Raw genomic sequence first — 5,000 nt, forward strand, 5'->3', positions numbered from 1 at the left:
GTTGGCGCTGAAGAGGGCCTGGAAATGTTCCGACCACCTGTTCAGGATCGACGTCTTGTCTGTGAAGAGCGCCTGGCCGTCTGCGCTGCGCAAAGGACTCTGGACCTGGTATGAGGGACCGTACACCGCCTTCAAGGCTTCGTATAAGCCCCGGTAGTCACCAGTGTCTGCACAAAGCTGAGCCCTCTCTGCCAGGTTGGTCCACCACCCATTTTGAATCTCACGAAGCTTGCGCTGGAGGTTGCTGCATATGAGCCGGAAGGTTGCTTTCTTCACCGGACAAGACGGTTGTGCAAGGTGAGCCTGGTGGGCTGATCTCTTCTTCGCCAGCAATTCTTGGATCTCCTGGTTGTTTTCGTCAAACCAGTCCTTGTTCTTTTTCGACGAGAACCCTAGGACTTCTTCAGAGGACTGCAGGATGGCTGATTTCAGCTGTGCCCATAGTGCTTCTGGAGAGGGGTCTGTGGGGCAACTGGGGTCTTCAAGTTTGTCCTGAAGCTTCGCCTGGAATTCAGCTTTCACTTCAGCTGACTGAAAGTTGCCGACCTGGAATTTCTTCCTAGGAGCTCCTCCTTTCTTTGGTTTGGGCTTGAAGTGGAGCCTGAGCTTGCTGCGGACGAGGCGGTGGTCAGTATGACACTCCGCGCTGGGCATCACTCGGGTGTGTAGGACGTCTCGTACGTCTCTCTGGCGCATCAGGATGTAATCAATGAGGTGCCAATGTTTGGACCGAGGATGCATCCACGTTGTCTTCAGGCTGTCCTTCTGCTGGAAAATGGTGTTGGTGATGGTAAACTGCTGCTCTGCACAGAACTCGAGAAGAAGGCGCCCATTGTCGTTGCAATTACCAACGCCATGCTTGCCAAGGACTCCTTTCCAGGCTTCTGAATCTTGGCCAACTCTGGCATTGAAGTCGCCAAGGATGATGACCTTGTCGTCAGCAGGGGTGTTCTGAACGAGGTTGCGCAGATCAGTGTAAAACTTGACCTTTTCTGTGGGGTCCGCTTGGAGGGTTGGAGCGTACACGCTGAACAGAGTGGCATGCTGTTTGTTCCGTAGTGGGAGGCGCATAGACATAATTCGGTCTGAGTGTCCTGTTGGCAGGTTTTCAAGCTTGGAGGCAATGGTGCTCCTGACCATAAAGCCTACGCCATAAAGGCGTCTCTCGGTCTCTGGCTTGCCTGACCAGTAGAGGGTGTACCCAGCGCCGTGTTCCTGGAGGCTGCCTTTCCCTGCAAAGCGGACTTCGCTGACGGCAGCAATGTCAATGTTCAGTCTCTGAAGTTCGTGTGCGACTAGAGCGGAACGCCTTTCTGGGTGGTTGCTGTCTGCAGAGTCACGCATGGTTCGGATGTTCCAGCATGCTACCTTTAGTCCTTTTGCACCTAATTGTGAGGCAGGTGCCGGCCTTTTCTTCTCTATTGTTGTTCGACCGCGTTTGGAGATGCCCGTTGACCGCGGCTAGCCAACTGGGGGGTATGGAGATGAGCATTTGTTTGGACCACCTTTTCTAGGCCCCTCTCCGTGTGGAGCAAGCAGTGCTGTCCCTAGAAAAGGCTGCTTGGTCGTTCAGGGTGCTGCCGAGTGATGCTGTCACCTCCGGGTCAACAATCAGGCGACCAATATCCTGAACCGCCTGCATGCAGGATTGGAACTGCGGCTTCCAGTGACATCTTCCACCTGCCGTTTTCGCCCCTTTCCCATCGCTACAGGGCTTGGAATAGTTGGTGGCGCGGACGTGGACGTGTCCTTCAAGCCTGCGCAATGGAATTTTTAGGTGGAGTGCAGTGTGCGCAGTACTGGCCCCACCCTTTACACCCGTGGTTCATCTGCCATAGCCTAGCAAGCTGGGACGGTGACAGTGAGGTCCTCAGGTCGTAGGTTTTATATCAGACTGTCCTTGTCCTAGCCTCTGGCTCAAAAACCTTCCTCGGAGGCACGGGGGCGCAGCTACTGAAAGTCGGGACATGGCCATGGACCCAGGGTCAATGCATGTCGAGACTGTCCTGCATTCCTTTGCACTTCATGGGTTTTACTTCAGACTTTTCCTTGTCTTAGATGGACTGCCTTCCCGGGCTGTCGAGCTCCATCTGCCCGCATGTGACAGGTAGCACAGGGTTACATGGTACCTGTGGCAGGTAGAGACCTGACCTGACTATGACTATGCGTTATAGACTTGAAAGAATTGACAGACTATGACGTCAGTAAGCGCTCGCACACTAACGTGCATGCACACATGTATTTTTGCGCTTGTGACGTTGGTGAACATATACTGACGTCTCTACTTTGCCAAGTGATCACTTGACAAAAAACAAAAACAACAACACAAAAACCCAACCCTTTCCGAACAACTTTACCTTACGTGCTGAATCAAGCTTTCAAAGTGGAAGAAGAAAGCCCCTGTCGCCCCTTCCCCGCACAATAGTATCCGCATCCCCCCCCCCCCCCCCCCCCGCACCTCCAATTCCCACCGATCGACCTCCCTCCAAGGAAAACACCACAACATTTTCTCACCCAGGGTTCAGGAATGATTTAAAAGCATGCAGCCACGCAACTGATCAGCCGATCAATGAATGAAGAAAGATCGAGAGACTGGAAACACACACACACACACACACACAAACACGCACATGAAAAACAACAAACAAACAAAATCACAGAAACAAAACGACATGTTATTCACTTTCTGTATATCTGTGCGTTAATCAATCAATCAATCAATCAGCCAGTAACTGGGTCAGTCAGTCAGTCATCAGTCACCGACTAAGTGACTGAGTAATTAATCATCTGACTGACCGACCAACTGCGTGACTGACTAACTGACTAATTTGGAAAAAAAAAAGAATTAAAGAATAATCAATACATCAATATGTATATTGACATATTGATTTTTCTTTTATACATACATACATACATACATACTCACACACACACACACAACAACAGCAACTTGGAAAAAAAGACGAATCCACTCTCATCTGAGGTCCAACATTCTAGTCATGATGTCCAAAGACACACAAACAGCATGCCAGTTCTGAGGATGAAATTAAATTCTGTTCCCATTTTTCACATGGAACTGAGTGGAACGGATGCGTAATCGTACCTTTGTGGATCCTCCCTCTTCATGAAAAGCGTGTTGACCCGGCGACCGGGATGTTGAGTGAACCAGTGCTGAAACCAAGAGAAAAAAACAACAACAAATAAACAAATAAACCAACCAACCACAATCATGATAAATATGACGGAGGTTACAATGGATTTGTTTCATCTTGATGCCTGTTTTGTGCCAGGCATGTTTTGGGACTTATGAGGAAGCCTTGCACTGTTACAAGTACGAGCTGTGTTTCCGTCATAACATTGTCACTGCAGGAACACTTAACAGTTTTATGAATTTATTAGATAAACACTGGAAGGATTATGGGTTCCATGTTAATTTCTCCATAGGAAGCTAGCCATAACATTAGTAACTGCACACTCTTATATAAAGTTAAAAAAAAGAGAAGAAGAATAAATAAAAGGTCTTAACTGATCAGGCAAAATGCTGATAAAGCCTAAAAGCCGTGACATTTGATATGATATGATATGATGTATGATATGATATAGGCTATTTCTGTCGTTGTTGCTGTTGTTGTTGTTGTTGTGTGGTTATGTCAAATGAAGGATGTATGACAATGGATTTAGGAACATCCTTTTGGAGGGAAGGTTCCGGGTTTCTTTCTCGATACCCTCTTATTTAACCTCTTATTTACCCATGTGGAAGCTGATGGGTTGAACAACAAGCAATTCAATTGAATTGAATTCAGTTCAGTTTAGTTCATTTCAAAATACTTTATTGTCGGCTTCACACAATTAAAACAGAAAATGTTCTTCAGCCTTATTCGAATGCTCGTCAACAGATACGTATATACGATGTAAAAAGACTAATAAATTACCGGATCACCCTTCCCTGATCACCGCGCACACACCAATTCACCTGAAGAGAAATAGAACATTCACACGACACTCTTACAGGCTATAACGTTAGACGTCAAAGAAATCATAGACTATGACGTAAGATTTGCGGACTATGGCGTTATACGTCATCATTTTTTTTTCCAACCGGTCTGCGGAAACACCCCCCCCCCCCCCCCAAAAAAAAAAAATGTAGCAAAATAATCAACGAGTTGATTGTGGCTACACAACAGAAGAAGAAGAAGATTCATTGATTATGACGTAACACTTGTTTGGCTTTATGGGCATCATAAGACTGTGCAATAGAACTTCAGGTTTAACTTTGCATCAGACAGGAAGAATTCGTGGACCATTACTTAACAATTTGCTACAGCAAGAAAAGGGTGCAATACCAAAAGCTTGAAAAGAAGCAGAAGTACGACCTATTTTTAAGAAAGGTAACAAGAATTCTTCTTCTTCTTCTGTTGTGTGGCCACAATCAACTCTCTGATTATTTAGCAGGTAACTATCGTCCAGTCAGCCTAACATCAGTTGTCTGTAAAGTTTTTGAGGGTTTTATTCGAGACGCTCTTTGCCAATATTTAACCAAACATACATGATCTGTTATCTAGAGAACAGTTTGGATTTACCAAGAGGCGCTCGTGTGTTACACAACTACTTGTTACCTTACAAGATTGGTTAGTCATGCTAGATGAGAGGGTACCAGTTGACGCAGTCTACCTTGATCTAAGGAATGCTTTCTATACAGTTCCCCATCATAGACTCATAAATAAGCTGGGAGGCTATGGGATAAAAAGCAAGCTACTATCGTGGATCAGAGACTTTCTAAATGGAAGATCACAGTTTGTAAGTGTAAATAGTAGTAAATCATCGAAGGTTAAGGTAACTAGTGGTGTACCGCAAGGTAGTGTTCTTGGCCCAACCTTGTTCATATACTTTATAAATGATATGTCTGGTGAGGTAGATTGTAAAGTAAAAATCTTTGCTGACGACACCAAGGCTTACTCTGCCATCCGAAATATAGAAGACAGAGATCACTTACAAATGTG

The 5,000-nt window shown here is 45.9% G+C and overlaps 1 protein-coding gene across 3 annotated transcripts in view; it reads right to left on the reverse strand.

Moving 5' to 3' along the window:
• LOC143285093 (uncharacterized) overlaps window positions 1-5,000 on the reverse strand; it is a 17,906-nt gene that overhangs the window by 7,079 nt on the left and 5,827 nt on the right. For all 3 annotated transcript variants that reach the window (XM_076592303.1, XM_076592302.1, XM_076592304.1), the window contains exon 2: window positions 3,104-3,171. The gene's annotated coding sequence lies outside the window, so the exon portion shown is untranslated. The remainder of the gene's footprint in view (window positions 1-3,103; window positions 3,172-5,000) is intronic.

Source organism: Babylonia areolata, chromosome 8 (genome assembly GCF_041734735.1).
Source record: "Babylonia areolata isolate BAREFJ2019XMU chromosome 8, ASM4173473v1, whole genome shotgun sequence".
Classification (NCBI taxonomy): Eukaryota; Metazoa; Mollusca; class Gastropoda; order Neogastropoda; family Buccinidae; genus Babylonia; species Babylonia areolata.